Below are 26518 nucleotides of genomic sequence, written 5' to 3'. Positions count from 1 at the left end.
AATGAGATGATGGCTTTCCAGTGCTTGTTCCCACCTTATTCTCTTTCTTTTTAAATTTTTTTTTATCATTAACATATAATGTATTGTTTGTTGGGGGGAGGGGGCGTGGTAACAGGTCTGTGAATCGTCAGGCTCACACAATTCCCAGCACTCCCCGCAACACATGCCCTCCGCAGTGTCCATCCCCCATCGCCCCGTCCCTCCCGCCTCCCTCCCCCCAGCAGCCCTCAGTTTGTTTCCTGAGATGAAGAGTCTCTTAGGGTTTGCCTCCCTCCTCGGTCCCATCTTGTTCATTTTTTTTCTCTCCCTACCCCCCACGGCGCCCTACCCTGCTTCTGAAGTTCCTCGTATCAGAGAGATCATCTGATAATTGTCCCTTTCTGACTGACTCACTTATTTTGCTTAACATAATACCCTCTAGTTCCATCTACATCGTTGCAAATGACAAGAATTCTTTTTTTTTTGATGGCTGCTCCATCTTTTTCTTTTTTTTTTTTTTTTTTAAATTTATATATTTATTTGAGAGAGAGAGAGAGCATGGGGAGGGGCCGAGGGGGAGGAAGAGGGACAAGCCCACTCTGCTTAGGGAGACACGGAGCTCGATCGCATGATCTCATGACCCCGAGCCCACCACCCTGACCCAAACCAAGCCCAACCCACTCTGCCCCCCAGGTGCCCCAATTCCCCATCCTGACAGCACTTCCGGGCTATTTACAGGGTCCACCTCCCTCTTCAGTCCCTGCGCTCAGGACTTCAGAGCGGGCCTCTGTCGTCTCTCCCGTGGACTCTTGTCCCCGCGGCCATCCCTGCACTTCCTGCCGCAGCATCTCCCGTCACAGGAGCCAGAGTGCTGCGGTATAACACCGGACGCTGTCAGAGCTGCCGTCAAGTGAGAATTCACCCGTGTCAGGTGTCTGACTTCCCTTCATCCACCAGGTCTTACAACAATCCTGTGCAAATATTTTTAGTCCTGTTGGTGGCAGGTCAGTACCCTGCCCCCAGGCGCGGCTGAGAGGCAGACTCAGGACAGTTTCCTTTGATCTTAAGGACCAGACCTGCTTTACTCTTTCAGAAATCCCATTGCATCCTGTTCAGCTTCCTCTGGGGACCTGCACCGGGTTTGCAAACCAGGGTGCTTTTGGGGTTCCCTGGAGACTCCTCAGGGGCTCTTGTGGGGCAGGTTGGGACCTGGTGGGCTCCTGGGCTGGTCTCTGGCACCCATCAGATCTGTTGCTCTGCCTGGTGTGTGGTTAGGTTTTTATGCCGGATGGTTGCAGAAAGGGTTCTGGAGCTAAAAAGTCTGAGAGCAACTGGTGATGGGATAGAGCTCCGGCTGTGGGGGGGGGGTTCCCATCCCCCCTTCCCGTGCCTCCTCCTCCTCCTCCTTCTTCCCCTGAACACAATGATGACATTTTTAGTGGTTTTCATTGTGGTAAAATATAAATCATAAAATTTACCTTTGTAACCATTTTTTAAAAGGTTTTATTTATTTATTTGACAGAGAGATCACAAGTAGGCAGAGAAGCAGGCAGAGAGAGAGGAGGAAGCAGACTCCCCGCTGAGCAGAGAGCCCGATGCGGGGCTCGATCCCAGGACCCTGAGATCATGACCTGAGCCGAAGGCAGAGGCTTAACCCACTGAGCCACCCAGGCACCCACTCTAACCATTTTTAAGGGTACAATTCAGTCACGTGAAGTACATTCACAGTGTTGTACACCCATCACCACTGTCCACTTCAAGAATTTGTTGTTCGTCCCATACAGAAACCCTGTCCCTGTCGAATGCTAACTCCGCGTCCCCCTCTCTCCTCAGCTGCTGGTAAGCACCGTCCCGCTTCTTTCTGTCTCTATGAACTGACTATTCTCGGTCCCTCATGGAAGTGCTGTCACACAGTATTTGTCCTTTTAGGAGGGCCAACCCTGACATGAACGACAGAGGCCGCCCGTCACTGGCCCCCATGCCTCTCCGGGCTCATCATCCCTCTCCCAGAATGTCTGTCTCTGAGGATAGCAACGAGCCTGTGATTCCCTGCACACACCTTCCCACCTGTAGCTTCCTCCAGGGAGGGTTGTCTTATCCCCCTCTTCAGGCTGCGTAGAGACCCTGTAGATGGCCCCGAGTCGGGCGGTTTTCTTCCCTCTCTTCACACACGTCTTGGCTTCGGGGCCCTTCGTCCATGTCCTTCCGGCCCCGTTCCTCACTCATTGCATGGACCGTATCGGGCCATAGGGGTCGTCATCACCAGCCTGGGAGAATGTGTTAAGGCTGGGGACGGCAGTTCGTCTGAAATACCGGTACAGCTGACGTCGTGCCTGGCCTTGACCCGAAGCCGTGGCTCTGGATTTCTAGGAACAGTGCTAGCCTGCGGGCGGCGGGACTGGTCGATCAGATGCCCGTGTTAGGGCTGAGGTTCAAGCGGGCTGTTTGCCCTGGACGGTAGCCGCGTCTGGGGAAGAAGTGAGTTGCCTCCCAGGGTAACTGCTTGTGTATGTAAGTTTGGGTAAGTTTATTAAAAAAAGGTATAAAACCTTCCTTATAGTATTATTTATTGAGGATCATCAGAGAAAAACGGATCCTTTCACACAGGTGAATTTGCAGGTAACTTAAAACGCACTCTTTTGAGTATTAAAGTTTACTTTAAAATCCAGTTGAGTGGCTTTAGGCATGAAATGGATGACTCACTTCTGTAAACTAATTCATGATTTTGGGCAGCAGTTCTTCCACATTTTATTGATTTGTATTGGACAGCTTTCAGGGGCATGCCGCTATTTTGTGGGTGTATTTGCAACTAATCCTGAGATTTTGCCCAGAAAAAAACCAAAACATTATTTAAATCTCTTCGTGGTAGGGGCACCTGAGTGGCTCAGCCGGTCAGGTGTCTGACTCTCGATGTGAGCTCAGGTCATGATCTCAGGGTGGTGAGATTGAACCCCACCTTGGACTCTGTGCTGGGCGTGGAGTTTGCTCACGAGACTCTCTCCCTCTCCCTCTGCCCCTTCCCCTACCTCTCTCCCTCTCTTAAAAAAAAAAGAAAGAAAGACTTTATGGCATATTTACTTATTTATTTATTAAGATTTTATATATTTATTTGACAGATAGAAATCACAAGTAGGCAGAGAGGCAGGCAGAGAGAGAGGGGGAAGCAGGCTCCCTGCCAAGCAGAGAGCCCAATGTGGGCCTCGATCCCAGGACCCTGAGATCATGACCTGAGCCGAAGGCAGAGGCTTTAACCCACTGAGCTACCCAGGCGCCCCCTTTATGGCATATTTAAAACAAATGTATGAGACTATTCACCTTTTAGTAACGCGTATTCATAACACCTTTTCTTCACGATTCAGGATCATTCTCGTGAAGTTTAATTATTCTGCTGAGCGGCAGTAATAAGAATATGTTCAGGGGCCAGTGAAGTCAATTATTTGTCTTTTTTTTTTTTTTTCCACAGTTGTCACATGTGATTTTTTCTGTGTTACTGAACATATCTCCGGAAGTCTGCATTCTTTCTAAATGAGGACTTCTGTGCTGACCCTGTAGAAACCAGATAACCCGATTTCTCAGAATTGCTTGTGGTGAAAGTATTAGTGGGCCGTGAATAAAGATTTAAATAATTTTCATTTTAATAAATTATATAGAAACTTTTAGTCCATAGATTTGAGGTCTTTTATTTTTAAATGGTGATAGATGTCTGTGTTAATTAAAGTCATCAGATAAGTGATACAGCACAAAAATTTGGCTACTTGTGTAAATGAGGCAGAGAGAGAGTCTATGAAAAAATCATAGTTTTTTACTAGATTTGACTAGATAGTTTTGACTAGAACCTCTTTCTAGTCATTTCTTGCAAGATAGCATACTTAAGGAACATACTGACTCAGTTTCTTCAGTCCAACAAATCCTTAGTGAGAGTCTGAGACCGGTATTGTGGTGTGTGATGTCTAGCTAGCCAGAGTCGTACTGGGACAACCCTGCTTGGAAGAGTTTAGAAGAGGGGCGTCTGGCTGGCTCAGTCAGGGGAGCATGTGACTCTTGATCTCGGGGTTGTGGGTTCAGGCCCCACGTTGGGTGTAGAGATTACTTAAAAAATTAAAAAAAAAATTTAAAAAGATTTTATTTATTTGACAGAGAGAGAGAGATCACAAGTAGGCAGAGAGGCAGGCAGAGAAAGGGGGAAGCAGGCTCCCTGCTGAGCAGAGAGCCCAAAAATAAAATCTTAAAAAAAAAAAAAAAAAGTCTACAAGAACCATTTCTTAAGCTTTTCACAGTGGTATCAAGCCAAAGTTAAAAAAAAAATTAATAATATAAAATAAAGTCTTTGTTGGGTAAAGCTGAGTTGGTGAACTTAGAGCAACCTCCCTGTTCCGGGACCTCAGAGAGGCTTAAGTCAGTGTCGTCCTACAGTAAATTTCTGCGGTAAGCATTATAATGCTGTCATTGGCAGCCTCATTGGACACACGTGGAAACTGAGGCACGGAGGGGTCAGGTATTTCCCTCAGAGTCACATGATTACACAGCAGGAAGGAGGGCAATGAGGTTTCACCCTGTTCCTCTGGGTATTTCTAAAAAGTATGCTTTTACTGTCTTTTCTTTTACTTTATTAAAAGGGTATCATACTATAGACAGTCTGTCGTGATTTAGTTCCCCTTCCGTGTCACACTGCCAAGATTGATCTGTGCAGTTGCCTAATGCTGCAGGAACCCTCACTTGGACTCTATGTAATATTCTTTCCTGTGCATAAACCGTACTTTATTAATTCAGTTAATGGGCATTTGGGTTTTTTCCAGGTTTTTTCTTATAGTGAACAGGACTTCCAGGAACAGTCTGCTATATGTCTTCTATTGATCACGTATACGCACTTCTTTTTTTTTTTCCCCCAAGCGAGTGAGAGAAAGAGCATGAGTGGGAAGAAGGGCAGAGGGAGAGGGAAAGAATCTTCAGCAGGTTCCACGCTCAACGCAGAGCCCGATGTGGGGCTCCAGCTCATGACCCTGAGATCACGACCTGAGCCAAAATTAAGAGTCTGAGCTCAACTGCCTAAGCCACCCAGGTGCCCAGCTCTTCTTTTACACACACACACACACACACACACACACACACACACACACACCCGTGCATACAGAGTATCTGAGTGTGGGCGGGGGTGCGGACAGCTAGATGCTAGGGCAGGTGACTTCAACTTCACAGAATGCTGAACTGTTCCCGAAGCGGTTGTACCAGTTTACGAAGCCACCCGCTGAGTATGAGAACAAACATCCTTTCTAACACTTGGTATTATTAGACTTTTAAACTTTTGAGTCCAATGAATGTAAAGGGTGTCTCTAATCTGCACATCCCTGATCCCCGGTGCAGGTGGGGCTCTGTTCATAGACCTTCGTGTTTCCACTTTGGAAAGATGCCCCTATTACCTGTCAAGAGCCTTGTTGAGGGATGCCTGGGTGGCTCAGTGGGTTAAGCCGCTGCCTTCGGCTCAGGTCATGATCTTGGGGTCCTGGGATTGAGCTCTGCATCAGGCTCCCTGCTTAGCAGGGAACCAGTTTCTCCCTCTCCCTCTGCAGCTCCCCCTGCTTGGTCTCTCTCTCTCTCTGTTAAATAAGTAAATAAAATCTTAAAAAAAAAAAAAGAACCATGTTTTGCACGTTGTTTTTATAATAAATGGTTTGCCCTATACACGGTGCAATTTACATGGATTTTAAGGATACCCCCTGAGAGTCGAAAAAGTTGGGGTTGGCTTCAGGTTCCCCACAAATGGTGATTTACTTCTCTTTGCCTAATACAGGCATTCTTTTGAAAAGCTTGAGAGTTGGCTGGGTTAAATCAGGAGCAGGGAAGCTGACTAAGGAGGGGAGTGGGTTTTTCTGGTGTGAGCCCTTGTGGAGGGTTGAGAAGCTCACAAGCTCACAGGAAATCTCCCTTCCGCCTCCGCCTCCCCATCCCTCCAGGCCAAGTGCCAGGAACTTTCTAGAGCAGACTCAGATTGCTCTTTTCTAGTGCCTGGTTGATGTTTGATGAGTGTATTAGTGAGAAATGCAGCTCCCCACTGGTGTAGGTAAAACAGCGGATTTACAGCCTCACAGAGTTTGAGGAGGAGAATGTGCCAAACCGCAGAGGGCGGGGGCAGGGCTGGGGCCCGGAACCCTGCCACACTGCCACACGGGGGTTTTCTGTCTGTGCTCTGGCTGCTGTTTTTCGTTTCCTTCTTTTAACTGCCCACTGGTTGCTTGTCCTCACTCCAGGATCGCCTTTGATGGTTTAAGCCACACGCAGAAACCAGCAGTTTTGTTTTGATCATCTGCAGGAAGGCTCATTGAGATTTTACAACAGTTAAGAAAAAAAACAACAATGGCCCTTCAGAACTTCTGATGTAGCCTCCGCGAGAATTTAGAGTTTGATGGTCTGTGGCTTCTTGGCTGCTTGCTGAGAACAGGGTTAGTCTGTTTCCTTCCGTGCCTGTGCCAGACCGGGGCTGGTGGAGAGAGGGAGGCTCACCTGTTGTAAATGTCATCCTCCAGACTCTCGAAACAGCAGGGCAATGCTTGGCCCGGACTAAGCCCGTCCTTGGGAATCCGCCCTTCCCCCACCCCTGCACCCTCCTTGCCCGCCCGCCTGGGGCTCCTGTTCCTGGCCTCTGGAGCAGGTTCCCGGGGGTGCCTCTGGCTGAATTCTCACAGAGGGTAACCAAAGAGAATCGGCAATGTGCCCACGTGTTTCATGCTTTCTCATTTCAACCAGTCCCACGTCAGAGGACAGAGGGAGGCTATCGTATATAGATATTATGTCCTCTCTTGTTTCCATGAGAATACCACTTATTAAGATCAAGCACACCATCAAATGGGTGGTGCTAAGCTGTGCCAACTGTTAGAGATGCAGGATAACTTGTATCACTTGATCTCCTCGCGTGGTGTCAGAATCTTCCATATTACAGGATTTATTTTTGTTATCATCAGGGAGGCAGTGGGTAGAATGGGGGAAAACAGAGACTTGGTGATTTTCTGACCTTAGGGACACTTCTCACTGGGACAGATGTGTACACGTGATCCCTGTCCCAGGAGAGGTTTTGTGAGTTTTATTTATTTATTTATTAAAAAGGTTTTATTTATTTGACAGAGAGAGAGTACTAGCAGGGGGAGTAGCAGGCAGAAGGTGTTTGAGAGAGGGAGGGAGAAAAGAGACCGAGAAGCAGACTCCCCGGCGTACAGGGAGCTCAATGTGGGACTCGATCCCAGGACCCTGAGATCATGACCTGAGCTGAAACAACTGAGCCACCAGGCACCCGTTTTGTGAGTTTTAAGTGGAGTAACACAGATAAACACTTAGTATGGCGCTGGCCCTGCCGTTATTTTTATGAAGCCACCTCACTTTTGTTGAGATAATGAAAAAGGTTTTCTGAGTCCCTGCTAGATGCCAGCAGCGTACTCCTGTGCGACAGAGACGAGGAGCCCACCCTGCTTCGTTGCTCTCCAGGTTCTGCCATTCGCTAGCTGTGTGATATTGGGCATGATGTGCGACATCTCTGTGCCTCAGTTTCGTTATAAAAACCAACAACAGAGGGGCGCCTGGGTGGCTCAGTGGTTTGGGCTGCTGCCTTCGGCTCGGGTCATGATCTCAGGGTCCTGGGATCGAGCCCCGCATCGGGCTCCCTGCTCCGCAGGAAGCCTGCTTCCCTCTCTCTCTCTCTCTCTCTGCCTGCCTCTCTGCCTACTTGTGATCTCTGTCTGTCAAATAAATAAATAAAATCTTAAAAAAAAAAACAAAACCCAACAACAGAGCACCTACCTCTTAGGATTGAATGAAACAGGACTGTGAAATCCTGCAATTGTTAGGACAGGACCTGGTATGTAGAAAGAGTGCACTCAGGGTGTTAGATACTGTTCTCACTGTTAAGAGTAACAGTGTTAACAGTCACAGCGGTAATTAAATAGTAACTACAACCATGGTAACAACAACCATGACAGTAACAGTACTAGATACTGTTCTCCAGACAGAATGGGTGTCTTATGATTTAGTTATGACACTGCCTGAAAGTAGCACAGGTGAAGGGGTCCCCCAAGGTTGCCCTCCCCCAGCTCCCTACCCCCCACTTCAGACACTGGTCAGGATTGCCAGGTTGGCACCTTGTACTTCTGACTGACCAACTGCAAATCAGAGGCTCCCACGACCTCCGCCTTGGGTTCAGTGATTTGCTAGAGTAGCTCACAGAACTCAGGGAAACAGTTTATTTATTAAATTACCAGTCAATGATGAAAAGGTACAACTCAGAAACAGCCAGGTAGAAGAGATGCATAGGGCGAGGTAGTGGGGAAGGAAAAGGGCAGGGAACTTCACCCTCCTAGCACCTCAGTGTGCTCACCAAACCTGGAAGGTCTCTGAGTTCCTTGGTTAGGATTAAAAAAAAAAAAAAAAAAAAGATTTATTTATTTATTAATTTTAGAGAGAACGCGTGGTGGGGGAGGGGCAGAGGGCAAGGGAGGGAATCCTCAGGCAGACTCCCTGCTGACCGAGGAGCTCAGAGCCTGGGATCATGACCTGAGCTGAGACCAAGAGCCAGATGCTTAACGTACTGAGCCACCCAGCCTTCCCTTTAGTTAGGGGTTTTAGGGAAGGTGTCATTATATAGGCACAGGTGATGAGCTCATTGGTCGTCAGGGCATGGCTCAGCCTCCAGCCCCTCTCCCCATCCTGGGGGGCTGGGGTGAAGAATCCAAGCCTCCAAGTCCAGGCTGGTTCCCCCGGAAACCAGCTCCCCTCTCCTCAGGGGCTTTCCAGAAGTCACCTCATCAACATAAACTTGGGTGTCCTTGAATGGGGCTTGTCATGAAGAACAAAAGATGCTCCTCTTTCTCTTATCACTTTTAGGAACTCTGGGGAAGACAAGATCAAAAATATATATTCCTTATCATATCCCAGTTTGGGAGGTGATGTATTCCCAGGTTCACATGGAAAAATTCACATGGGAATTTTTGAGGAACCTTATTCTGCCTCCTCCATTTGGTGATAGAATCCAAACGTGGTTCCGAGAAGAAAATAGAGCCCCAAGACCCCTAGATGCTGGTGAAAAACTAAACAATAATTTATAAAATGTCAAGGAAACGTTTTCTCGACTCCTCTAACCCACCGCCTTTGGTCAGCATTTGAAGTAATCAACCGAGCTGTGCTAGACTTGGTTTTAAGCTGCAGGACATGCTTGAAAGAGATCCGGTGGCCGTTCCTCTGTGCGGGAGCTGCATGGACGGGCTGCGGGCACGGAGGGTGATGGACGGTACACGCTGTTCCTGCTGCTGGGACAGCAGTTCCTGTCCTTGTCTCTTGACCCGAACAACTTGTCTTCGTTGGTCAAGTCTCAGATGAAGTATCACCTTGTGAGGAAAGCCTCCCACGGAGTCTCACATTAGGTTAGGTCCCCTCGTGCTGTTTTTGACAAAACGGATGGACCTCAAGGACGCTACATGGAATAAGTCCAACTGTTCCTTGTTTTTCTTCGCTGCTGTGTTAAGAGCTGGGTGAAGGCGGGGCTGGTCACTTCCCTGTCCTCGGAGCCTGGCCGTGTCTGGGACCTACTTGGTAGTAAAAAATACTTGGTGGATTGAACAGGATACTGTTAAGAAGATAGTAATAAAAAGGTCACTGTGGGCTGTTGAAGTTGCTGTTGTGGGACGATTTCTCCCAAGCAGATGAGAATTCGCACAGATTCTGCTCTCTAGGTAGGAGTCTGGGAGGGGGACAGCAAGACCTACCCCCCACTCCTCCGAAAAGGCACAGATACAAACTCGATTTGAGCATCCCTGAGACAGGTCAGCTCCGTCAGACCAGGCTGCCGTGTCGCAGGCGGTGGTGTGGTTTCCCTCACATCCTTCGGTGGCCATTCCCTGTCCCTGCATACTTCTTTCTGCCTGCCTGTGTGTGTGTGTGTGTGTGTGTGTGTGTGTGTGCACGCGCAAAGGCTCAGAAGCCAACCAAGGCGGGGAGTGCTGACCCCTTCAACTAGCGTTCACTTGATTTTCTGCCAAACTCTAATTTTCCAGAAGATTTGATACTGCTAGCTTTCTCTTCTTGGCTGTGGGATGACATTGTGATGATTAAAGTGCACACGTATTAGGGAAGGTTGTGTCCTTCATTAGTGCAGACAGTATTGATTAAATCGACTGGAGTGTGTTAGGCTATATTTGCCCACAAAATTCCAAGTAAAATGTAAAATAGTTCTCATTCTATAGGAACCTGTTCTGTGATAACTGAGTCTACAATTATCACGGACTGTATTTTGTACGGGAAAATACATTATTGAAGTCCTATTCAATGATCGGCTAAGAGGCCAGGCATTTAAAGAAGAGCCGTTGAATGATCTGACCTGCATTTTTGCAGCTTCATCCATTTTCATCAAATATGGGTTAGAGAGGAGTGCCTGGGTGGCTCAGTTGTTAAGCATCTGCCTTCGGCTCAGGTCATGATCCCAGGGTCCTGGGATCAAGCTACACATCAGGCTCCCTGCTCAGTGGGGAACCTGCTTCTCCCTCTCCCACTCCCCCTGCTTGTGTTTCCTCTTTCGCTGTGTTCTTCTCTGTCTAATAAATAAATAAAAATCTTTAAAAAAAATGGGTTAAAGAGGGAAGAAAAGGGGATGAGTCCTCTGTTCTGAAGTTATTTTATTTAATTTTTTTTTAAAGATTTATTTGTTTATTTGAGAGAAAGAGCACAAGCGAGCCAATGAGAGTGTTGGGATGGGTCGGGGGAGGGGGGAGAGAGAATCCCAAACAGATTCCTAGCTAGCCTGGAGCCTAACACAGGGCTCGATTCTACGACCCTGAGATCGTGACCTGAGCCGAAACCAAGAGGGGACACTTAACCGACGTCACCAGCCAGACCTCCTGAAGTTATTTAACAGAGCCATGTAGGAGGGAATGTAGTAGGCTAGCAGATGCACTTTGCTTAGTGCTGGGGGTTTGCATTTTGTCCCCGATTCTGCCACTTTTGAACAACGCCAGTTGGGTGACCCGTTTCGCCTCTCCAAGCTTCATTTTGTTCATCTGTCACTCTGCTGGGTCAAAACTTAAAAATGAGAAGGTGCAGGAACGTTTTTGTAAATGGCAAGGCCCTGTGGAAAACAAAGTCAGATATTCTGATGGGGTCCATTAGCATGAATGTGATAAATAAATAATACCTGGTAATGATGCGTGCCCTACCCGCAAATCCGAGGAGCTCTAAGTCAGCGTCTGGAACCTCGAGTTGTCTGGACAAAGAGTCCCAGGTCGTAGGAGAGCAGGTGAGCTCTGAATCCAGATGAGCACAAGGATTCGGAGCAAGGAGTCAGGAATGCTTCCAGTGCTACTCTTAATGCTTGCTTTCTGGTCCTTTCCTGGTTCTTTCAAGAAAAAAGCATAGATTTGGAAAAATAGATTTCTCCTTGTTAGAAAATTTGGTATGCCCAGAATGGATAAAGAAGAAAATAACCAAAAAATGGATAAAGAAGAAAATAACCAAAAATGTCCTATAATTCAACCTAAATTCTCTGTTAATTTTAAGGTTCAATCAGGCAGTCTGACCCGTCAGTCACTGTAGTCACTGACTTCTTATCCCTTTGACTAGTGTCCTTTGGCTGTAGGCCTTCTCTTGTTTCCAGAGAGTCAGAATAGGAAGAAACAGTTCAGGGGCATCAGGGTGGCTCACTCTTGGTTTTGGTTCAGGTCCTGAACCTCAGGGTCATGGGATGGAGCCCCATGTCAGGCTCCATGCCCAGTGGGGTGTCTACTTGAGATTCTCTCCCTCTCCCTCCCGCTCACTCTCTTTCTCTCTCTCTCAAATAAATAAAATCACTGGGGGAAGAAAAAAAGAGAAAGAAACAATTCCAGGAATTCCCGACTGCTCAGTCGGGAAGGTCCAGAGGTTGAAGTTCAGACAGGGTGATCATACCTGAGGTACAGTTAAAGTGAGTGGGTGCAGTTGGGTGGGTTCCTTGCTGGATTTAGACGGGCGCTAAGCTTGCCCTTCTCTCGGCTTCTGCTGTATTGTTACAGAATACTGAAGATTTGGTTAGCCCCACTCCCCCACCTCGGATCTAAGTAGTTCAACAGGACATACGGTGAAGATAGTAGAGGAGAGATGTTGTCCTAATTTCAGAAGTGTCCTGCTCCATTGTTCTACATAATAATCATAAATACGAGAAAACTTGATGGGTGTTATTTATGGCACCCTTTTTAGAAGAGCTTGCTTCAGTGACTTAGTTAAGTACGGGACTGTGGTTTTGGCAAATCTCCATGAACGTGCTTAAGAAAGCTGACCTCTGAAACTCTGGATTCTTGTACGTTGCTGGAATATTCCAGTCTTCTGTGTCTGGGACATCACGGTCAGTTCACTTGAGGAGGTCACCGGGCTCTAGATAAGATGATTCTTGCTATTCAAGCTCACATTTACGCCTGAAAATAAATGTATTAATTTATAATGAGAATTGTTGCTGTCAAATTTGACAGCTGCTCATAGGAAGACCATCCCAATAGAAAAACGTACTTGGGAAATATGAGCTCTGAAGTTGCTTAGTGAATGTAGAACAAAGACAAAAGAAATCACATGTCTATCCACCCCACTGCCCACCTTTATGAGACCCAGACCTCTACTCTCGATACCTGCCTTCCAGTGATGAGTGACTTGTTAAGAGATCAGGGGGCCCTTGCTCCTTGATGGGACTGGAGAAACAGATAACTTGCCAAGTTTCCTTTTTCTGGAGTTGATATTGTTCAGCAGAGCAGGCCACTGTTACTCTGTCCATGTCAAGATGCAATGTAACTTATTTTAAATTTTCATTTTATTTTTAAAAGATTTTATGTATTTGAGAGAGAGAGAGCACATGCGTGTGTGTGTGCACAGGCGCTGGGGCAAGGAAGGGCAAAGGGAGAGGAAGAACCAGACTCCCCGCTGAGCACAGAACCGGACTTGGGGCTCCATCTCAAGACCCCGAGATCACGACCTAAGCCAAAACCGAGAGTTGGACGCTTAACTGACTGAACCACCCAGGAGCCCCTCATTATAGTTTTGATTTGGATCTTTTCATGTGTCTGTTGGCCACCTGCATGTCTTCTTTGGAGAAATGACTGTTCATGTCTTCTGCCCATTTTTTAATTGGATTATTTGGGGGTTTTTGGATATTGAATTATTCAAGTTCTGTATATATTTTGGATACGAACCTTTTAGGGAATGTATTTCTGTCATCATCTCATTGCCCTGAGGTATCATTTGTATAGGAAGGGCAGAGTAAAAGTTTGTTTCTTCCTCTTTATCTGTGAATTTTCAAAGTAATGGGTTATTGGTTCCCTAGCATCCTTCCAAGGTTACCATTGAGGTTTTTTTTTTTTATTATTATCATTTTTTATTTTATTTTATTTTTAAATATTTTACTTATTTATTTGACAGACAGAGATCACAAGTAGGCAGAGAGGCCGGCAGAGAGAGGAGGAAGCAGGTTCCCTGCTGAGCAGAGAGCCCGATGCAGGACTCGATCTCAGGACCCTGAGATTATGACCCGAGCCAAAGGCAGAGGCCTAACCCACTGAGCCATCCAGGTGCCCCTATTTTTATTTTTTTTTTTTAAAGATTTTTTGTTTATTATTTTATATATAGAGAGAGACAGAGAGAGGCAGGGAGAGAGCACACGCAGGGGGAGGGACAGAGGGAGAGGGAAAGAGAGAATCTCCAGCAGATCCCTACTGATCCAGGAGCCCGACGCAGGGGTGGATCTCGTGACCCTGAGATCAGGACCTGAGCCAAAACCAAGAGTCGGACGCTTAACCAACTGAGCCACCCAGGCGCTCCATGAGTTTTATTATTATTATTATTTTTATTTTAAGCATTGCTTATTAATTCATGGATTTAAACGTATTTGAGGTATTTCAGTCCATTGCGGTTGTTCTTTTGATGTTCAGAATGTCTTCTTGTCATGACACCACTAGTGTTTTGCTCACTTTACTGCCATCCAATGTGACGAGATAGTCTAGGCTTATTTTGTATGTTTCTTACCCCAAGTCTGAAATCAGCGGTTCTCCAAGGAGCCCTAGTTCTTTGTAGTGGGAAATCGCATTTAGATGCCGTACCTGGGCACAAAGAATGTTCAGGATTGTTGGTCGGTCATTGTTTCAAGCTGGCTTTTCAGTGGACAGAGATAGGAATTATGTATCTTTAAAATATATGAAATACGGTGTAAGTTAATTCTAATTTTCAGTCGGGTTCAGAACAGTGCGGGTTTACCTCACCCTGTTCGATCCCACATCTTCATCTCCTTTTCCTCCACTGTTAACCGTGCGTCAGGATAATTTTCTTTTTTCTTTCCTGACCTATAGATGACTTTGAAAACAGTTTTGGTTTTCTCTTTACACTTAAAAATAACAAACACGGGTCAGCGTTAGCATTCCATACTCATTTTGCTCCGCATTTGCTTTTTAAAGTAGATCCTGGCCGTCACTTCATAGCAGTGGGTAGAAACGTTTGCCTGGCTTTTATAGCCCACGGTACTCTTTTCTGTTTATTCGGGTGGTTCCCTATTGGTAGGCATTTAGGTTTTTATCTTTAGTCCTTTACTGTTCTAGATAGTCGTGTAAGGAATAGCCTGTATGTAGGCCTTTTGTATTTTTGCCAGAGGGTCTTGGTGAGAGACCGCTAGAAGTACAATTCCCCACGCTGTGTCCCCCAGTAAGGATTGTGTCATTTTGCTTTGTTACCAGCAACAGTCAGAAAGTACCACTAAGCCTTTTGAAGTGTCACAGATTGTGTCCAGACTGCCATCATTTGTTCTGTGGATTTCTAGAATTGAGAGAACTCAGACCTGGAAGCCCTTCTCTAGAGCTCTGCTCCTCAAAGTGTGGTCTGTGGACTGGAAACCCAGGCATCACCGAGAGCTGGTGTGAAGTACAGATCTCAGGCTTCTCTCCAAATGTGTTGAATCACAATGTGCAATTAAAAAAAAAAAAAGATTTTATTTACTTGAGAGAGGGAGAGTAGGAACATGAGTGGGGAGCGGGGGGCCGAGGGAGAGGGAGAAGCAGACTCCTTGCTGAGCAGAGAGCTGGACGCGGGATCGATGTGAAGACCCTGGGATCACGACCAGAGCTGAAGGCAGAGGCTTAACCCACTGAGCCACCCAGGCACCCCCAGAATGTGCAATGTAACAAGATCTTCAGGTGTTCACATCACATTAAGATTTGAGAAGCACCGGTCTGGAGTTGTGGTGTTCTGTGTGGTAGCTCCTAGCCACATGGGTGACTTAAATCAGAATGAATTACACTGAACTACAGTAGAAACTTCAGGTCCTCATTCACACTCCTAGCCCCATTTCAGATGCTCAGTAGCTCCTTCTCAAACATTTCCGTCACTGCAGTAACGCCACTGCACAGTGTTGGTTTGTGGCTACTCTAGCCATTTATGGCTATTTTAATTTAAATTGAAATTATGTAACATTCAAAATTCAGTTCCTCATTTACTTTAGCCCTGTTGCAAGTGCGTGTTTGCTCCATATGGCCGGAGGCGACTCTATTGGTTGGTGCATATACAGAGCATTTTCATCATCGCAGAAACTTCTGTTGGACAGTTCTGGGCAGAAGGGTTCCAAAAGGCTGGGTGAGCCAGAGGAATGAGGGAAAGAAAATTTACCGAGTGCCTAAGACGGTGGGTACTTTTTTTCTACAGGTTACATTAATTAGCCCTTAAACACAAACAAGTGGTTTTACACCCATTAAAATAAAGAAACAGGGGTCTCCTGGATGGCATAGTCGGCTGAACATCTGACTCTTGGTTTTGGCTCAGGTCCTGATCACGTGGTTTGTGAGATCGAGTCCCGCCTTGGGCTCTGCACCCAGCGGCGGCGGGGTAGGGGGGTCAGCTTGGATTCTCTGTCTCTCACTATCCCTCCCACCCTGCCCTCCATTTGTGTGCCTGCTCTCTCTCAAATAAATAAATCTTTTAAAAAAAGTAAAAAAAAGAACGTTTTTGAAACACTAGTTGAACTTCATAACACTAATAAGGGGTGGGATTAAACATTCTGATTCGAAGTCTAGGGTTCTCTGCACAGTGTTCACAAGGAATTCTTCCCTAAAGATCACATCTGGGGTACAGTCTCCACCAGCTTTTTATGGAACAAAACATGAAGTGGAAAACACGTTTTCCACTTGTCAGCACCTGTTTCTCTTCTCTTTCTTTTTTCAAATTTAAATCTAGACCCCAGTGTTCTCTGTTTGTTGTGCTCTTGTTACTGCCACTATCACGTTGCGTGAGCTCCTCTCTCCGTGTCTCCTAACTGCAGTATTTGTCTCCCTTGCGTTTTAATGTTACAGGATCTCATCTGACATTACCACATCTCAAGAACTAATTGCGTGTAGTCACTAATCTAATAAACATTTACTGAGCATCAACTCTGCATAAGACATAATCTAGTGGGGAGAAAAGAAAACACATTTCCTTCCCTTACTTGCCTTCGTTGTAAGGTAATGATATATCCTAGTACACTTTCTAGTCTTTGAAATTTGGCTTCTGTGGACTTGAATATGCCTTTTTACGTGAGACTGGGGTTCTTCCAAAGCGCTAGCTCCTTGTGTTTATAAGAAGGTCATGATGCAGGGCGCCTGGGTGGCTCAGTGGGTTAAGCTGCTGCCTTCGGCTCAGGTCATGATCTCAGGGTCCTGGGATCGAGGCCCGCATCGGGCTCTCTGCTCAGCGGGGAGCCTGCTTCCCTCTCTCTCTCTCTCTCTGCCTGCCTCTCTGCCTACTTGTGATCTCTCTCTGTCAAATAAATAAATAAAATCTTTAAAAAAAAAAAAAAGAAGGTCATGATGCATGGTTCTGTTATATCCCATATATTACCCCTTCATTGTCCTAAGGAAGACATTTTCTCTTAGAGATTTTCATTTTAGTGTATCTTTAAAAAATCTTGTGTTAAGTTGCCTCCATCGTTTTTTTGGGGGTTTGGACAACCCAGGAATGGCCCTTTTGTGTCTATGATGTTGCTGTTCACCGCTTTTCTTGATAGGCCTAGTACAATCTTGGGAACAGGGTTGCTGTGTGCTGAAGGTTGGACAGTAGCTCTTAGCCTTGCCTATCTTAGGTAGTTATGCTGTGCATTTTTTTTTTTATTGGTGTACCACGTTTGCTTTGTCCCTGATATCTTTGGAGTTTTTCTGAAAAATGGAGCAGTAATACAGCATCAACTTATTAAAATACGTTTTAAGCCTTTAAAAAAAAAAAGAAGAAGAAGAAGGTCATGATACAGTAATGGCTGAATTTTTGAATCCTAGAAATGTAGATACGGAAAGAAGATAACCTGTCATCGAGGCTGCTTCTCACTATGTAAAGAAAGACTATTTTCTAGCTTGCTGCCAGTATCATTTTAAATGCTCTAGTAATAGACACTGGATGATCTTTATGCTAAGGCTGAGGACTTGGTCTAAATGAGTATTTCTTGTAATAGGATTTTTATAGAGGGGCTGGAAGTTACTATTCTCTACCAGGTATTTACAGGTGACAGGTGTGATGGATTTTAAAATCTCCCCAAGGAAGCTGGGCTCCGTACAAGCCTCTTAGCCCTAGTATGAAATCCTCCCTTTAGCTGACAGTGTGCAACCCAGCAGCACAGATTTATTGAGACATAAAATGAAGAAAAATGTGTGATTTGCATTCCAGCAGTGCATTTTAATCACTCATTTGGAACTCTTTTTTTTTTTTTCCTTCAAATAAAAGGAAGAGAAAAACTCAATGGTTTGCCATCCTCATTGTATAATAATTAGACTCACCCAGGGGGCTATTTAAATAGACTGATCATGGGACCCGACTTCCCCACTTTCCTAAGAATCTGACTCAACTGGTTTGGGCTGAGGTCAAGTTTGTTTGTTCTTCTTTTTTTTCAAACCCTCCAATGATTTTTTAAAAAATGTACACTTAAGCAGAGCACTGATGGTCGACTTTATTGCCTGTTAAGAAGAGCTAAAGAAATGAATCAATCTGATCTTTGTGTCTCATGTATATTTTATGTAAAACTAGTGTTTGAAGTAGGCAAGGACCCATATAGCTTTTTCTTCATTCCTGAATCTTCCTGGAAATTGTTGACTTTTCTGACCCATCCTGGGAACCTTCGCTGCGCAGTCTGGGTCCTTTCTTCCCCTTGGCCACAGACCCAGCTCGACACTGACGCTTTCCATCTTGTTGTGGTTCTGTGTGGTGAGGTCCTTCTCCTCCACCAGACAGAAAGCTCCTTATTATGTTTAAAAATGACCAGGGGCCCGTTAAGCACTTACGTGTACTAGGCACTGTGTTCATCATGGAAGAGACGAATGTCCCTGTCCTCTTGGAGTAGAGATCTGGAGAGGGGGAGACCCCAAGCAGTGTGGTAGGTATTATAATAGAGGGGTGTGGTGTTTTTTCCAGGCACAAAGCCTGAGGCCCCCCCCCCCGCCCCCCGCCCATCTGGTCTGGGTAGAATGGGATATGGGACCAGTAAATACATGGGCCTTTTAAATTCTAAATCCCTTTCTCTTGGCATGTGTTAGGCACCCAACAGATTTCAGTAAATACATGACTGAACACACGAATAAGACAAGAGAGAAGACAGAGTTCCATTAACAAGTGTGTGCACGAGTATTTTGGAATGGAAGGAATATGAAGATATGTGCTTTTAAGTTCTCTGGAAGAAGGAAGGGGGGAGATAAAATGCTTTAAATCTCTTTTCTTCTTTCCGTCCTTAAATTCTCTTTTTTAAGATTTTTATTTATTATTTACGAGAGAGAGAGCGAACATGAGCAGGGGGAGGGGCAGCAGGAGAAGCAGGCTCCCTGCCGAGCTGGGAGCCCGATGTGGGGCTCCATCCCAGGATCCTGGGATCATGACCTGAGCCGAAAGCAGAGGCTTAACGGACTGAACTATTCGGGCTCCCTAAATTCTTTTTTTTTTTTTTAAAGATTTTATTTATTTATTTATTTGTCAGAGAGAGAGAGAGAGCGAGCACAGGCAGACAGAATGGCAGGCAGAGGCAGAGGGAGAAGCAGGCTCCCCACCGAGCAAGGAGCCCGATGTGGGACTCGATCCCAGGACCCCAGGATCATGACCTGAGCCGAAGGCAGCTGCTCAACCAACTGGGCCACCCAGGCGTCCCTGGGCTCCCTAAATTCTTAAATCCATGTACTATACTCGAGGAGTCATACGGTCAGAAGTGCTCTCCTTCATTTATCTTACACCTGCCTGCCCAGCCGACCCCGAGTGACTGACCACTCCTGTCCGCTCTGTTTTCTGGGGGCCTGGCTCCCCAGCAGGAAGCCACCTTGGATAATGTGTCTTAGAGCTGGAACCATGTCCTGCCTTTGGAGTTCACTGCAGTGGAGGTTCCGTTTGAAAAGCCGGGACAGGTTACACCCCATGGTTAGATGCACGTTGTTTCTGGCGGCTTCCCTTAGGAAGGAATGGGTTTTGTTACGGTTTGGAGAGTCCCCGTGCTCAGGTCAGAACTCCGTGACCCAGGACCTTGTGGTGAAACGCAAATGCTTTCCTGTGAAGCCACAGTAACAAAAATTGTTCTGAGGCCTTTGGTATCTCTCTTGACAAGTCTGGATACTTTTTCTCTTCTTTCTTGTGTCCAGTGCCCACCTCCTTCAGGTTCTCAGCTTCTCCCTCTCTCCCTAGTGCTCTCTCTCCCTCCCAACCCCCCCACCCCAGTCTCTCTCTCCCCCTCTCTCCCTGTCTCTTGCCCTCTTGCTTCTCCATTAGAGATGAGGTCATTATGATTTGGAGCCAAGAGAAGTGCATTCCTGTAACTTTAAATCTCCCTACTCAATTTGCGACTTTTTTTTGGTTGTTGTTGTAGAGGATGGCGATACTTTATAGTTGGAGGACAGCTTGCTTCATTGTGCTATTTTAGATGGCGAATGAGAGCTCACCAGAGGAACGTTGTCAATTTGCGAACAGGGCTTAGTGCTTCCAGACTTCTATCCTCCCTTATTTCAAGTGTATCGTTGCTCTTGAGTCCATTATGGGATGGGAAAAATGGTCTGAATTTGGTTAGGTTATGGGCCACTTGGTTAGCTCCCTGGGGCCCTGTAGTTTGGACACCCAGGTCCCCGCTGATGGACAGGGAAGCAGGGCTCGTTCTCGTAGCAGAGAGAGCAGCCTAGATCCTTTCCGGACAGCGAGGTGGGGATCCTTTGAAGAACGGGTTTTCTGGTATTAGCTCTGTTATTAAGTCATGGCGGAGAAGGGAAGCAGGGTGAAGAGAGGGGTATGGGGCGGGGAGTGAGGAGGAGGAGATACAGAAATTAAGAAACCAACACTGAGGGAGGATCTCACTGTTATCCCAAGACCACGTGTTGTGGGGGAACAGCGGTATTTGTGACCGGACAACTTGGGCATCCCCTCGGCTTCTCTATCATCTTGGGTAAAACTCTTCCTTCTTCCTGGGTCACAGTCTTTTCAACTAAAAAAAGGGGGGGGGCGGGTTTAGCACCAAAGTTCTGTACTTCCGAGACTTTCTTCCAGGAAGGAGAGGAGACCTTTCCCTAGGTCCTTTTCTATAAGCAGATTTGAACCCCTGATCAGTCTTTTAATGGCTGAGAGCACTGACTTCCTCTGCCTTCTCGTGGCTGTGTGGCTGTGGCTGAGTCACGCAGCCCCTCCGAGTCTCGGTTTCCTCCCCCATAGCAGGAGGGTGGTCGTACTTTTCTCCGGTCACGGTGAGGGTTACGTGGAGAACGTGTCCTGTGCAGCGATATCAGCCGAACGACGAAGTACAGGAGAGCTGGAACCGTTGCTTCATGCAGGTGTCCTTCCTCGTGTGATTCCTGAGGGAGTCCGGAGCCGGGGACAGTGACGTAGAATGAAGTTGTTTCCCATTTTTTAGCTTTGGCTCTTTGACTTCAGTCGTCTCCTGGTGCTCTAGGCAGATCAAGTAGTGAATTTCTTTTGTTTAGCCTAAAATCTAGAATCAGTGTTTCCTTTAGAAAGAAGTGAGCACAAGAGGAAGAGGTCAGAACGCTGGCATCCAGCTTGCCTCATCAGCGGGTGATGGGCACAGCCTCCCTGGAAAGACTCCTACCCTTGTGGGAGCAAGTCCTGAACTCCTTGCTCACCTGACTGAAAGTGTCCTTACAGAGCCTAAAAAATGTCTTTGCATCTGGCCAGGGACTGATACCATTCTTCCCCTTGAAGGGTAGGGATTCCTGCACTTCCTTTCTTTTGAGAGTAACAGAGTAAACAGCGTGCGGTAAGAGAACACTTTCAAGAGGCATCGAGCAAAACAAATAAAATGGAAGATGCTTCTGTGAGGTTAAGAGCAGCCGTTCCACTCTGAGATGTTTCTCCAGAGCAAGTGATTCCTTTAAACTTCGTGCAACAAGTAGGAAGTCATTCTATCTGCAGGATACCCTGAGTAGTCCCTGCCAGGCCATCCTGAGAGCTTAGGTCCCACCATCCTGAGCAGATTCTGTATTAGCATATCAGCAACACGCCTGCCGCAGTTTGCTAAAAACCGGAAAAACTTCTAGATAAGTCGGGGAGTCGTACACAAGAATGTTTGTGGAGGCATTGTTTACGAGAGCTCACACCCCTCCCACACACACACACCCCTCAGAATACAACCTAAGTATCGAGAAGGGAATGGAGAAAGTGATAGGATCACGTACTAGGAAGGAATAAACCAGAAAAGCCTATGGACAAGATGACTCTTGTACACTGTTGATCAAAATAGCAAGTTGCAACAAAACTATACCTACCTGTTACGCTGTTTACATAAAATTTTTTTTAAATATTTTTTTTATTTATTTGACAGAGATCACAAGTAGGCAGAGAGGCAAGGCAGAGAGAGGAGGAAGCAGGCTCCCTGCTGAGCAGAAAGCCCGATGCGGGGCTCGATCCCATGACCCTGGGATCATGACCTGAGCCGAAGGCAGAGGCTTTAAGCCACTGAGCCACCCAGGCACCCTGTTTACATAAAATTTTAAAGCAAGCAGAGCAATGCTGTTTATTGCTTAGGGATATTTGCACAAGTATTAAAATACAGGGAAATGCATGGCATAGATAGATGCCCAGTTCTGGAGCAGCTGGTTACCTCCGAGAGCTGAGGCTGGGGAGAGCAGGAGGGGGACGTGTCTATGTTGCCAATATTTTGTTCCCAGGCTCCCTGGTAGATACATCCATGTGTGTTGGCTATACATTATACTTTGTTATATGTCGAGTATTTTATAGAAGTTTAAAAAGGCAACAATTAAAGCTGCGAGAGAGTAGTCCCCAGTGAGACCAGCAAAGGGAATTTGGGGTCAGATGGATGGGGTGCCCTGCAGGCCATTTTAAGGTTTGGCTTTCATTTAGGGATGAAGAGATCCTTGCTGAGAGATTTCAGGAAGGGTGGGGGTGATCCCCTTAACTTTCCGTTAACATTCGGAACATTGACTCCTGCTAGGGAGTAGAGATTGGATCTGTGGAGAGTGATGCAGTTAGGAGAAATTTGCTACAGCCCGAATGGTAGAGCACTTTCTCTTTAAAGTGCCGTCTTCTCCTGCTTCCAGAATGGTCTTCCTCCCTTGTTCTCTCCCTCTTCTCTGGACATGCCTCTCCATCCTTATCTCTAATTCCCTTTCTTCCTCTGGCTCCTAAGTGTTGCTGATTCCCAGAATGTTTCTTTCTTTCTTTCTTCTTTTTTTTTAATCTCTCTCTCTTTTTTTAATGTATATGTGTTAGCATTATTTATATTCCAATTTCAGTTGCCATCTCTATGCTTTTACTTCTCAAATTTATTTCTGCAACCCAGTCCTTCTTCCCAGCTCTCAACTGCCTACTGGATAGTTTTTCCTTGACCGTCTCATAATTATACAAACTCCAGCATGTCCAAATGGAGTTATTCTCTTTTCCAGATGTGCCTTTTTCCTGCTGCCATTGGGGTCTTGGCTAACCATATTGTGATCTGTGCAGCTGTCTGATCTAGAAAACCGGGTACTCTTCTAGACTCCGCTCTCTGTCAACTTTCCTCTTTAACTGGTTTTCATGTGAGGCATTAAGGGTAAGGTTTTGGTGCTATGTGCTATGACATATTTAGGGACCCAGGAATGCTCAGTCACTGATGTGCTAGTCACTTCACTCCCCGCTATTCAGAAGATCTCAGTGATCTCACCCCCAGCAAGATAAGATGCCAACCTTAGAGCAACCTTCTTTGCAGCTCCATCAACCCACTTGAAATCCCTGAATGTGCCCTACTGTTTTAGGGCTCTGTGCCTTAGTGTATGCTGTTCCATCTGCTTAACATGCCTTTCCTTGCTGTTCTTGTCTGGTGAACTCTTGAAGTTTTGTAAGCCACTGCATTATAGCACTTGTCCTAATTCCTAGTTTACATGCCTATTTATCCCCAGGAGACTCTGAACCTCTGAGGCACAGAGTGTGTCTCTTAAGGGTTTTTTGTTTCTGTTATTTTTATTTTTATTTGAGAGAGAGAGAGAGAGAGAGAGAGTGAGCAAGCGCATGTGTGAATGGCCAGAGGAGCCGAAGAAGAGGGAAAGAGTCTTAAGCAGGTTCCGTGCTCAGTATGGAGCCGGATGTGGGGCTTGATCCCACTACCCTGAGATCATGCCCTGAGTTGAAATCAAGTCGGACACTTAACCGACCGAGCCACCCGGGCGCCCCTCAGATTTTCTCTTCTTGTCCTGACACATGGCAAAGACTCTTCCAGTACATTCACTTAGGGTTGACTCACCCAGCAAGCGTCCCCTTTGTTTTTGGGCCCCTGGGCTAGGATTGTTTGAGTTAGTTGCAAATTACTGAAGTAAACGTTCCAGAGGGAAAAATACATTGTAAACTCTTAGAACAGATATTCTTTGTCTTCTGCTGCAGTATTTTCTACTTTGCTTCTGAGCAACTCTGGAAGGATTTATAGGAACATTTTGAACAAAAGTGGTGGTTCTCAGTCCTGTGTCCTGATCCTTCCAGGAGCTGTCTTCACTCTCTCCTTTCAGTTTCTTCTTGGTCAGTCTTCAAGTTTTCCTTCACACTGCCTTCTGCTCATCTCCCAGATATGTTTACACTTCCATGTTTAATGAGATGATAATAATAATAAATAATAATAAACCTGTCTTAAGCACTGCTGTGTATTCTTCAAACTCCTTCCTTATTTCTGTTCTCCTTTTCATCATTAAAACAAAAACAAAAACAAAAACAGTTATTTCTGCTTGATCCATTCAGTGGCTTATAATCTATGCACCCCACCCACCGGAATCTGACTTTGGGCATTCCCACTAGCCACAAGCTTTCTTTGAAAGCGATGAGAAGCTTCCAGCTTGCCAGTCCAACTCTATCGCTTTAGCCATAAGGCTGCCCCTTCTCTCTGTAGTTTTTGATACTATCATATCGATGATCTCTTCCTTTTAAAAAAAGTGTTTCCACTCTTAGCTTCTGTATCACGGCACTCCCATAATTTCTAGTTTTTCTCTGACTCTTGGGTTTCACTGGAAAACTAGAGAAGTGTCTTATATTTGGAGGTACCATATATTTGAGCGTATATGATAATTTCTTTATCCATTTACATTCATTCAACGCATACTTAACTGAGGGACAGCAAAGCGCCAGGCCCTGGATGTGTAGTGGAGAGAAAGCAGATGTGGTCTAACTTTCTGCAATCCAGAGTTTCAACTTTGTTATCTGTTACTGGATAACACGTTGTCACAGACTTCCGTGACCTTTGTAAGACAGAGGTGTTGGGGATCAGGCATCAGGGCGAGGTCTAGCTCTGACCTTGGCTTAGAGGCCTCTCGCTAGGCTGCAGTCATGGTGTCTGCTGCGGCCTCCAGCGGGGACAGATCTGCTTCTAAGCTCACGTGGACGTTAGCAAGTTTCCAAGTTAGCAAGTTTTCTTTCCTTGCCGATCGGTGGGCTGATGTTCCCAGTTCCTTGCTGGGGTTTGGCCAGAACACACCTTCAGTTCCTTTCCACGCGGGTCTTTCTGTATAAGCTTGTTTCATGGGATCCAGCAGGGGAGAGAGTAGAGTTGACTTGCAAGATGGAAGTGATAACCTTAGGAACGTGTTCATGGAAATGACATCCCATTACTTGTACTGTATTCCAGTGGTTAGAAGCAAGTGACAGGTCCTGCCCACACTCAAGAGGAGATCACACAGGGCAAAGCTGCCAGGAAGCAGAGACTCCCTGGGGAGCTTCTTAGAGTCCTCCTGTCACAAACCTCTTCCTGTTTTTCCTGGGATTTGCCCAGTCATTCACTCTAGAAACCCTAACCCTAGGCAGCTCAGATGGTTGAACGTCCCACTCTTGGTTTTGGCTCAGGTCATTGTCTCAGGGTCGTGGGATCGAGCCCCGTGGCGGGCTCTGCGCTCAGCTCAGAGTCTGCTTGAGATTCTCTCTCCCTCTGCCCCTCCCTACCTTGTGCTCGCTCATTCTCACTCTCCCTGCCCTCTCAAATAAATAAATAAAATCTAAAAAAGAAAGAAAGAAAGAAAGAAACAAACAAACAAAGAAACAAAGAAAGAAAGAAACCCAGAGATCATTTTCAATACCTCCCCTGGAGGTTTCACAGGCTGCTGGGTTCTCTACATTCTGCCCCTGTGGCACCTTTCACGCCGGCCTCTACTTTCCACTGATGGTGATGTGGTTTCGTTGGTTGTTAAGACGCTTCTTTTAAATGCCAAAAGGCAGAGTCTGGGTCTTATTCTTCTGTGAATTCAAAGTGTCAGCCTCAAGCATGATTCAGAGTCTTGGCTGCACACTGGAATAACCTGGGAAGCTTGGAGCATCATCCACTCCTGGGACCCTGATGCCTGGGATCCCGACGCCTGGGACCCACTGCCCGAGACAAGGATGCGGTCGGTCCATCCAGGCGCAGCTGAACATTGGCGTTTACAGTCTCCATGATTCAGGGATGCTGGGTGGCCTAGTCGGTTACTGTCAGACTCTTGATTTCCACTCGAGTCAGGATCTCAGGGTCGTGGGATCAAGCCCTGCATCAGGCTCTGCACTCAGTGGGGAGGCTGCTTGTGGGTCTCTCTCTGCCCCTCCCCCCACTCATGCCTGCATGTGTGCGATGCTCACTCTCTCTCTCTAAAATAAATAAACAATAAAACCTTCGAAAACTCTCCGTGACTCAAACCTGCAGGCAACCTTGAAAGCCATTGCTTCTTGTTGAAGAAATCAAGTCCCCGGGAGACCGAAAGGTTGAGAAAGTGGTGAACACTTCATGCATGGGAAGAATTTAAAACTAGTGTCAACGTTTTAAAAAAAAAAAAAAAAAAGGAAAAATCACCCACATACTTTATTTATTTTTTTTTAAAAGATTTTATTTATTTATTTTACAGAGAGAAATCACAAGTAGATGGAGAGGCAGGCAGAGAGAGAGAGAGAGAGGAAAGCAGGCTCCCTGCTGAGCAGAGAGCCCGATGCGGGGCTCGATCCCAGGACCCTGAGATCATGACCTGAGCCGAAGGCAGCGGCTTAACCCACTGAGCCACCCAGGCGCCCCTCACCCACATACTTTAAACGGTAGATGACATCACTTAGTAATCCAAATGATCTGTGTGGTCAGTGAAGGTGG

General features: G+C 46.2%; 1 protein-coding gene and 2 long non-coding RNA genes across 6 annotated transcripts in view; all 3 read left to right on the top strand.

The window, feature by feature from the left end:
• SLC35F2 (solute carrier family 35 member F2) overlaps nt 1–26518 on the top strand; it is a 49743-nt gene that overhangs the window by 6061 nt on the left and 17164 nt on the right. The gene's annotated exons all lie outside the window — the stretch shown is intronic.
• On the top strand, nt 13688–26431 carry LOC116598364. The gene is made up of 3 exons (XR_004289047.1): nt 13688–13703; nt 22012–22022; nt 26383–26431. It is a non-coding gene; the product is annotated as an uncharacterized LOC116598364 (long non-coding RNA).
• Nucleotides 16507–17191, top strand: LOC116598365. The gene is made up of 2 exons (XR_004289048.1): nt 16507–16566; nt 16785–17191. It is a non-coding gene; the product is annotated as an uncharacterized LOC116598365 (long non-coding RNA).

Source organism: Mustela erminea, chromosome 9 (genome assembly GCF_009829155.1).
Source record: "Mustela erminea isolate mMusErm1 chromosome 9, mMusErm1.Pri, whole genome shotgun sequence".
Taxonomy (NCBI): Eukaryota; Metazoa; Chordata; class Mammalia; order Carnivora; family Mustelidae; genus Mustela; species Mustela erminea.
Note: the sequence above shows the minus strand (reverse complement) of the source record. Positions and strands in the feature narration are given on the sequence as shown.